The sequence below is a fragment of the Triticum aestivum genome, chromosome 5A, assembly GCF_018294505.1.
Source record: "Triticum aestivum cultivar Chinese Spring chromosome 5A, IWGSC CS RefSeq v2.1, whole genome shotgun sequence".
Lineage (NCBI taxonomy): Eukaryota > Viridiplantae > Streptophyta > Magnoliopsida > Poales > Poaceae > Triticum > Triticum aestivum.
This window is the reverse complement of record NC_057806.1, coordinates 338840148-338850759: the sequence shown is the minus strand read 5'-3', so window position 1 is coordinate 338850759 and position 10612 is coordinate 338840148. Positions and strand designations below refer to the sequence as shown.

At 43.0% G+C, this 10612-nt stretch overlaps 1 pseudogene; it reads right to left on the bottom strand.

Annotated features, from left to right (window-relative positions):
* Window positions 1-535: 535 nt before the first annotated feature.
* Window positions 536-9858, bottom strand: LOC123103269 (ABC transporter G family member 41-like; annotated as a pseudogene).
* Between the last annotated feature and the right edge of the window lie 754 nt (window positions 9859-10612).

Genomic DNA, 10612 nt, shown 5'->3' with positions numbered 1-10612 from the left:
TCCAACCAAAAGCAATATGTCTAGTTATACAGCCGCAGGCCCAGATCCCTATGCAAACCACAGGTCTAGATAATATGAGCATATAATCGTATGAGCCATATTGAATTTTCGCTAGTCACCACACATCTTTGATGTGGGTTAGGATCCTCTACAGTACTGTAGGGTGCAGTACAGTCACTGCCATATGGGACCCAGCCCCATATGTGATCCGCACTACAACACGGTACTGCAGAAGATCTCAACCCCTTTGATGCATTGAAGCTCAAATTTTATGGTTGATAATAGGTTCAGTAAAAAACTTTGCAGAGTAACTGATACCAGGTTCAGTAAAAAAACTTTGCAGAGTAGCTAATACCAATTCTATTCTGCTAGTGAAAACTGTCTGGGTTGCACCTTGCGGTTTTTCATTACTGCAAGACTGAAAGCGCCTAAGAGCCTCTGTAATTACGAATTTATTTACAGTAATAACAAACGAGACAGGCTACTGTGAAAGTGCCTAAGAGCCTCTGTCAACGACAATATTCTCAAATACTAGCTACCACTGGAATTCTGTTGCACTATGTGTCACTTGCACAAAAATACATACACTGGCCTTTTCTTGTGGGTAAGCAAACTCAGGCTTTAAATTTTATAGTACGCAGAGATACGTGTGTGTGGGCGCGCGCGTAAGCAATATCTTTTCTATACCGTGCTACTGTTTTACTACTTTGATGAATACATGTGTGTCTATCACCTTTGGAAATTGAGCTTTGAGATGTTGTAACCGAAGAGAACGGCAAGAAGGATGGGGAATGCCGCCAGAACAACAGCCGCCAGCGGCAGCAGATCACGCCGAAAACCAAAGTAGTCCTTCATGAATGCTGGGACCGATTTGGTCTCTCCAAATACGTCGATCATCATGTCGTCGTAATCCCCGAACTGCGTGGTGAATAAGACCCTTAGAGCCCACAACATTGGGGAGACGTAGTAGAACCATATCCACCATCTCGGTATTTGCTGCCATATGTTTATGAAGTCTTTTTAAGCACCATATTTTGTATCTCGAATTGTAATGGTATATATAATAGAGTTTAGGTGGGTTCACTTACAGGCGCAGGCATGATGAAGCCGGACATGAGGTTTTGTAGGGTGTAGAACATAGATGAAAGTACAAATGCAACTTGGATGTTGGGGGTGAACGATACCACCACCATTCCCATGTAGACAAAGCAGAGCAGTGTGCACACCATGGTGTACATGAACCAAAAGAACTTAGCTGCTGTCCACGCGTACCCTATCATTGGATATGCTATCAACATGAACAACACTACCTGCATCAGCACATAAGGTATCTCCATGGCAACCTATCTCCATAAAAAGGATAAGTCAATGTCTGCATATAGTATACTGATATAATCAATCTGAAAAATCTTCATGTGATTAATAGGACCCGCGCAAAAGAGTAGGCCCAAGGAGAGTACATCCCTGCAAATCTCTCCCTGTAAACGACAGAACGCTCAATGGAGATAAATGGCATCACCGATTGACAGCTGTTGATGCCAGTGAACAGAGCGATTCCATACATGCACCCCAATATGGTGAAGAGACTTTGCTGGTCGTTTCTACCCTCAAACAAAACAAGCAACTTAAATCATACGCTTCCACCATATATGCATGAGTTAAGATACATAATCAAGAGATGGTTTACATACATGTGGTTGATGTTGCCTTGCTGCCAGAACAGTGCACCAAAGAAAAAGCAGGAGAATGTTATGAACACAAATCGCACCAGGTTGTAGGAAGGGGTTCTCCAATACGACAAACACTGTTTCCAGAGGCAAGCTTTGAATTGCTCCCGAAACTTCTGTGGAAACTGGGTCGCGAAATGGAGGTCGGTTGTACCTGGAACTGGTGTGCTTAACCGCTTTACCACCATGTCCTTGTCCCTTTGAGCACCATATTTACATACTGGTTAGCACAAATATAATGTTAGGATTAATTTGAAGACTAAATGAGAGCTCTTTTAAGCATGGTATGGTGACCCATGCTTATATTCTGTTCTGGTCAAACTTCGAGACCCACATGCCTATTTTTGTTTTTCTCAAAGTACTGTGGAAGGCTGGAAGCACTACGTTCTGTTTGACATGCAACTTTTCTTTGCATAATCGACAGGGTAATGATTATAATTAAGATGACACTATTGCTGACTGAGCTGGTTTTTGAAAACTTACTTCCACATTGATGATTCCCTGTACATTTGTGCAAAATCTGCTCCCAGTTGAACTTCCATAGATGTGGAAGTAACTTCTAGCATCCATGTTGATGGGTTATACTTTTCCTTGATCCTGGGAACCCCAGGTATTGCCTAGAAAGAATAAAGAAAAAATATCATCAGTTTGTACATCACAGCAACTGGGAGAAAAGTCAGGTGGCGGACTTGGTGGTGAATTGAGTATAGCCTCTTCTAATCAAAATATAGTGCAACTATATTAATATTGCTCACCCCTTCAAGTGCTACATAGAGTGCAAATCATGAGGATTCAGAAGAATATGTAACTTCTTGATTTTTCAGTTAACAAAAAACACAACTCCTTAAAAATACAGAAAAGGATGAAAACAAAATATTGTTAGGTTTGTTTACTGTAAACGATTGGTTTAAACTAACTTATATCAATACTATAAATGGGTGATGTAAATCATATGCACATTTACTTAGTCTTTTTGTGCAAGGACGAGTTGAAATCACTAATTACCTGGAAATATTTGATGACCTCACATGAATGGTGCCCAACTGGCCCAGCATAGATCAACTCTCCACCCCTTTTCATCAGCATCAACTACATATATATTACGACACTTTTATATGAATTATTCTGGTTAAGGAATTTATGATCAATAATGTACACAAAATCACAGGGAACTAGGGTTTAGTTGAATTGCCCGACAATTATACATTAGAAAATACACACATGTATATTTAAAAGTAGAATTGCCTTCGATACAGAACTTCAATACTTATAAATGAGAACGTATGCAGCTGTTATCATATACATCTACTTAAGTGGTACTGTTAAACCCAACCAAGATAAGTGTTAATAATACAACCGAGTTCCATGTCAGAAACCCAACAAAGATACATATGTTTTCCTTTTCCCCAATTAATCTGGGAATTTGTACCCCATAAATGAATGTGTCAGCTCATTTGAACAACATACTTGTTAATAATACAACAGAGTTCCATGTCATTCTTTTCAAAAAAGTCAGAAAATTACTGTTAGCTTCTCAAAAACTTAGATGAGGTAGACTCTGTCTTGGACTTAATTTGGGATCCTTTAAGTAGCCTGTTAGTGTGGCCTGATTTCAGATCTGGTAGATAAAGTGTTAAGGGTTCTATCTGAGGTACTACCTCTGTCCCATAATATAAGACGTTTTTGCAGTTCATATTAAACTGCAAAAACGTCTTATATCGTGGGACGGAGGGAGTAGCATGCAATTCGTTCCATGTCTGATGGTTAATGTCAGGAATTGGCTTTATAATTTCAAGCTGAGGTAGCAACACTCAGTAATTCATGTTCGATTGAATGAAAACTTCTGACATACTTCTTCAATATAATCATGCCCGTATATGATAAATCTATATTAGATTTTTTTTACGCCTTGAAAATTACGGAGTATTATTTAATACACTCATGTCTTGGCGCCTAGAGAGAGAATCTTGAACAAGGTCAGAAGTATATATATGAAAAGTAATTACCTCATCAAATGCCTCAAATATATCGATACTTGGTTGGTGAATGGTGCACACAACTGTTCGACCTGTATCGGCAACATTCTTGACTGCACGCATGACAATAGCAGTTGCCCTTGCATCCAAGCCTGATGTTGGCTCATCCATGAATATGATTGAAGGGTTAGACACAAGCTCGACTGCAATAGTGAGCCGTTTCCGTTGCTCTGTCGATAGTCCATTTACCCCTGATATTCCAACCAAAGAATCTCTAATTTCATCTAACTCAATTGTTTCAAGAACTTCATTGACAAACTCCTGCAAGGGAAAGGAACACGGGTGAGCTCACAGTTTAATTTCAACTATTCTTAGCACCTAGGAGGCTTGAATACAAGTATGTCAACCCTGTACCCTATGCTTATAAAAAATAATCATATATGTTTGTGCATTTGTAGCTCTTGTTTCGTTACAGCAACAAATATACCATATTGTATTATCAACAAGAGAGGCAGATATATCTCACATTTCTTGCTTTTGAATCAATTTCTGGTGGAAGGCGCAACCAGGCTGAATATGCAACTGATTCACCCACTGTGATTTGTGGGGAATGAACATCAGTCTGTTCACAGTAGCCTGATATCCTAGCAAAAGTTTGCTGGATCTTAGGATAACCTCCTATCCTTATATCCCCTTCAATAACACCACCCGTTTTCCTTCCAGCAAGAACATCAAGGAGTGTTGTTTTTCCCGCTCCAGTAACCCCCATAAGCGCCGAGAGAATCCTTGGCTGAAATGCTCCTGTGATATTGTGCAGTAGTTGTAGTTTTCTTTTCATATAACCATGCTCCCTCATTTCCTGCAACAAGAAAATACTTAGATATTACTCCCTCCGTCCCATAATATAAGAGCGCTTTTGACACTACACTAGTATAAAAAACGCTCTTATATTATGGGACGGAGGGAGTAATTATCAGCCCTTGCTATGGCTTTAAGCTCTCCGGTCATGTGTTCATAGATGTTCGAGCTACATGAGCATTACGGCGGGGGTGTCTACATAGTAGTTGACGTCTTGGAATGATATTGTAAGGGGTGTGAAAGGCAATACCATCCTCCCTGCACATGATTCAGTTTTTGATAAGTTCAATCTTGATTGTATTCCATCAACAGCATAAGTTATGTTTAGTTGCATCATGTAGAATTCAACTAACTAGTCCTATTGGGTGTCAAAGCAGTTTCTGCTTGTAAGTTAGGCATCCCATTTTCTGGATCCTTATCTTGGTTTCTTCCACTAAATGTGGCAAGATTATTGCGAGAGATGATAGCACGAGAAGATCCTGGAACTGAGAGGTTCAAAGGAGATTAGAGCAGATGACATTTCTAACAAGAGCAAACAGAATGTTTTTCTGAATGTAAGTATTTTTGCTCCATTGCGATGTTAACTTTTTCTCCAGCATATGCTTGACTGAGTTCACAATTCATGTGATCTCGTTTCTTCTCCGGATGAGATACTACATTTTAGACTGAGTTCACAATTCATGTGATGCTTACTGTTTTTAATGGTCAAGCCGATGGCAAAGCCTACATTGAATAACAAAGTAAACCCAATCAATGCTCCAACTGAGATCCAGTAGAAGTAGCTGGAGAAGTCTAGCCCTTGATCCATTAGTATCCTCCTTCCGAGTGTTACACCAGATAACGTGATCTATCAACACAGAAATTTTTAGTATAGTTTAGGATTACATGTTTTTACAATTAATTAATACTCCCTCCGTTCAGAAATAAGTGGCGTGGTTTTAGTTCAAATTTGATCTAAAACCATGCCACTTATTTCCGAAGGAAGGTACTACTTGGTATGCCAAAGTGTACCTTTAACCATCTTGGTGCCAAAAACTCATTTCCAGTTAAGCCTATCTCACCATAAGACAATGGAGATAGCCAAAATCCCCATTTTAGCCAATTAGGCAGAAGTGCTGTAGAAATGTGGCACTGAAAATGTTAGCGGTGCTTTTTAATAGTTGAGCAGGACATACATTTGCAATAAATTATGACTCATCACTTGTTAGCAACACAAAGTTTATGAAAATAAGGGAGTGTCTTACGGCGAGGAATTATGAAACCTCCAAACAGAAGCATGACTAGAAATATCATTGTGCCACCGATTGAAGTAACCACCATCGTTTGACAGTATGAGGCGACACACCGGAACTGTGATAATGTTACTGTGTGGATGAGGAAGAGGACGAGGAGCTGAGAGAAAAACCTAAACACACGAATCATGCATGTTAACGCAAAAGATTGCATCTGAAAACCTAGGTTTTGCAGAAACAATAAAAGAGAAGTAAATATAGTGTTAGATAAGCGAATATGATGTTTGACTTCAGTACACCAGATCAGTGCAAAACCAGTATAAACAAGGTTTTACTTGTACTCTTTTCACTTGGGTTATACTCAACATCTGAATGACTCAGAATGGATGAATGGTGATACTGAATTAGAGAAAATGTTGATGTGGTTGAATTAGTGCTTCCTTCCCACTAGTTAATTAGTTTCTACAACAGCATCGCTTTACCTAGTTGCTTCTGGGGTATAGCCAATCAGGTAGTAGGATATTGATGTCCAGGCTACTGACTCGACTAAAGAGAGTGGAATCTTTAGTATAAAAGATGGTATTGCATAAGCCCATGCAGGATAGAAGTAGTAGTCTCTCTGTTTGTAGAAGACTGGCGGTCTGTTAATTGCCATGGCCAGCTCAGGGAATCCATTCACCATCAGCAGCAGAAGCGCATAGAAGAGTGAACTCATATAATAGTTAGCATGAATTCTGTCAACACCCATATGTGTGTGCAGAAATACTGTCCCAGTAACAGCAGCAATTAGTCCAAGCTGCAGCAAAAATATGAAACATGTTGAGAAAATATGCTAGTTTATGGTGGTCATGTTGAGAAAAGTGCAACATGACATAGCTGTAAATTCCATCCATTTTTATAAATCAAGCTGGTCCTTGTTTAGTGACTGGTCCTTTTTATTTGCTCTCGTGCGACTGCACCTGTACAAACTTTCTACTCCTAATCTATAATGCATCAGCAGAGCTCCTGCCAGTTACCCCAAAAAACTGAAAGCTGTAAAAGATACTTTAACCAAAAATACTGTAGCTGTGGCACTGTAGTTTAGGTTATGATATAAGCACAAAAGCATTTGAAGTCCTCAAATACACTGAGTAGGAAGTGAATGCAGAATAAGATGCTGACATGCTGGGCAAGTTCCTGCTCTAGACTTCTAAATGGTCCGTGAGTTCAATGTTCTCAGTGTGTAGTCCATGTAGCATGTGTTAAGGACATAGTCTAGAACAGACTAGAAGAATTGAGCATACCTAGGATTGTGCATTTATAGACTAGAACACATTTCACACTTATAAACACCTAGCATGTGACATTCAAGATAGCATTGTAAAACTAGGCACAAAATCTCCATGCATCAATCACATTCCCCCCCCCCCCCAACATATAGCTTCGACATGCTTACCTGAATGGTTTTTGTTATGTAGAGGAAGGCATTCCTTTTCATAAGAAGGAGCTCCCTTGCAAAACATGCTTTGACGAGATCCCACTTCAATAACGAGTAGATACTGAAGGACAAGGCATTCTTATGTCCTTTACCGAAAAAGGCTTTCGCCCCGCTTTATAAATAAAGCAACCGCCACAGAGCATACATACCACATAGGTTCCTTTTGATTCGTCATATGGCCTTAAAAGCTCCCCAGCAAGATTCTGACCACTTTGAGATGCTTTAAACTTATCACAGAATTGGTCAACTGTAACAAAATTATATCCTTCTTCAGTGTGGCTCCAGTATTGTTGTTGATCTTTTTTTGACAGGACCTATGTATACATACATTGTTAAGACTAGACTCCTTTATGATGGTAAGCAAGATTACAAAAAAGCATGGCAAACTCGGGTTATCATAATATATGCTCTATTACCTCATATTAGCAATGTTAGTTTACCGAAAAAGGCTTTCGCCCCGCTTTATAGATAAAGCAACTGCCCAAGCCAAACGTCCAACAAGGTTCAACAACACACACACACACACACACACAGAGGTCTAGCACACACACGAAGTCAAATAGGGTTAATGCTGAGGGCACGGCTCAACAAGCCCTGAAAAAGACAAAAAGCACGCACACGCGAGGTGCGGCAAAGCATCTAGTCGGGCTCCGGGGGTGGCGGGGGGAGCGGGGGCGCCAAGCGGAAGGCCATCGAACGAAGGTCGGCGATGAGGTTGTTGATGACGTCCCGATCCTAGAGGCGGTTAAGCGGCCGCCAGAGCTGCAAGTATCCACACATTTTAAAGATGGCGTCAGTAGCACGTCAAAGAGGGACCTTCTGAATGACAAGCTTATTGTGAACGGTCCAGAGCGTCCAAGCAAGGACCCCAACGCAGAACCATCTGATGTGGCGGTAGCGGGGGGGGAGGCGTAGATTTCCGCAAGCAGGTCAGGGAAGTTGGTGTTACACCACTGGCCCCCAACCGTCTCGCGGAAACAGGACCAAAGGAACTGAGTCGTAGAGCACGAGAAGAAGATGTGGTTAGCATCCTCCACCGTGTCGCACAAGGGGCACATCCTGTTCCCAGGTCCATTACGCTTAAGGACCTCCACGCTGGACGGGAGGCGGCCGCGAATCCATTGCCACAGGAAGATTCCGATCTTCAGGGGCAAGCGGATATCCCAAATCAAACTAAAGGACTCGGGGGCCGTCGAGGGGGCGATGGCCGCGTAGAGGGATTTGGTGGAGAAGCAACCGGAGGGCTCAAGCCGCCAAGAGGTGACATCCGGGGTGCCAACGCCGTCCATAGGGAGGAGGGCGATGTCCTGCATTAAGGCATCCCAAGCAGCAACCTCAGGGGGGCCAAAGGGGCGGTGGAAAGCGAGGCGCCCTAAGTCAATAAGGGCCGTCTCAACAGAGACACGAGGGTCAACTGCAATAGCGAAGAGCACTGGCAATCGTGCGGCCAAGGGGGAGTCGCCAATCCACCGATCAAACCAGAACAGGGTCGAGGACCCGATACCAACCGCGATGGATGTGCCAATGCGAAGCACAGGAAGCAGCTGGACGACGGCCTGCCAAAACTGGGAGCCGCCCGAGCGCTGACAAAATGCAAGGGGATGTCCTCGGAGATACTTGTTCTGGATGATGGTGAGCCAGAGACCTCCATCGCCATTAGCAATTTGCCAGAGCCAACGAGTCAAGAGGGCTATGTTCATGTGGCGGGAGGACAGGATCCCAAGACCTCCCTGGTCCTTGGGTTTGCAGATATCGGACCAGCTAACCATATGGTACTTCTGTTTATCCCCCTCCCCGGCCCAGAAGAATCTGGATTGGTACTTGGCGATCTCCTGATGGAGGGTCTCATGGAGGCTATAGAAGCTCATGAGGAACCACAGAAGGCTAGCAAGTGAAGAGTTGATAAGGATCACGCGAGCAGCCTTCGACAACCAACGCCCTTTCCAGGGTTCAACGCGATGTTGCATACGGGTCACCGTGGGGCGGAGGTCCGCCACGGTGAGGCGCGAGTCACTAATGGGGATCCCCAGGTATGTCGTGGGGAAAGAACCCAACCGACAATTAAGCCGGTCCGCTATGGCCTGTGCTTCCTCCAAAGGGAACCCGAGAACCATCACTTCACTCTTATCGAAGTTGATGGTTAGGCCCGACATCTGTTGGAAGCACAGGAGGAGGAACTTTAGGTTAGCAATGTCTTGGACGGAGCCCTCCACCATAATAATGGTATCGTCCGCATATTGGAGGAGGGAGACCCCTCCCCCTCCGACTAGGTGGGGGACGATGTCGCGAATATGGCCAGCATCCTTGGCCTTATCAAGGATGGATGCAAGGGCATCAACCACCATGTTGAACAGGAACGGCGAGAAAGGGTCACCCTGGCGAACCCCACAGAGGGTGGGGAAGTAGGGCCCGATGTCCCCATTGATGTTCACATCGGTCCGGCCACAGGAGACAAGTTGCATGACCCTAGTCACCCACCGGTCGTCGAAGCCCTTGCGAAGCAACACTTCCCGCAAGAAGGGCCAGTGGACCGTGTCGTATTCCTTGTGGAAGTCTAGCTTCAAAAAGACCGCCCGATGGTGTTTCATCCGGACCTCATGGAGGACTTCGTGGAAAACCAAAACCCCATCCAGAATAAATCGTCCTTGTATGAATGTAACATCCCAAATTTCCAATTTGGAATGTTATACATTAGATCATCATTGCATATCATATTTTATTTTGCATTTTGGTTGATCCTAGAAATTCTACGCAACTCAATGACCCACCGAGAGAGTTGGGGATTTCGTTATTTTCATATTTGAGTTTTCTCAAATTTTGAGCATAGGATCATTTGATTTTATTTATTTTATCATCAATTATTTCTATTACAAAAATATGAGAGAGAGAATAAAATGACTTTCCCAAAATGAAGAAATATTGAGGATCAAATAATAAAATCAAATAAGATTTTATTTCGGAGTTTTTCGGTGTTTTATTTGAATTTAGGAAAAATGTGCATTTTTCAAAATTGCATTTAGGTCCCAAATAAATGTTTACCTTGTGCGGCTTGTTTTTAGATGCCCGTGAAAATTTATTTCGGAATTTTTGGAGTTCGTTTAGTATTTCTTTTCATTTTTCTTCTGCGCGTAATTATTTAAAAAAACGCGCACCGACCTAACCGGGCCGTGTCCGTCTGGGACTCTGGCCCGGCAGGCTTTATAAGCTGGGGCAGCCCACCTGGGGCAAACCCTAAGCCGCCCCAGCCCTAGCCGCCAGCTCCCGCCGCCGCCGCTGACGACCCGCCGCCCGAGGTCCGCCGCTGCCTTGAAATCCGCGCCGGTTTTTTTAATTTTTTTCGAA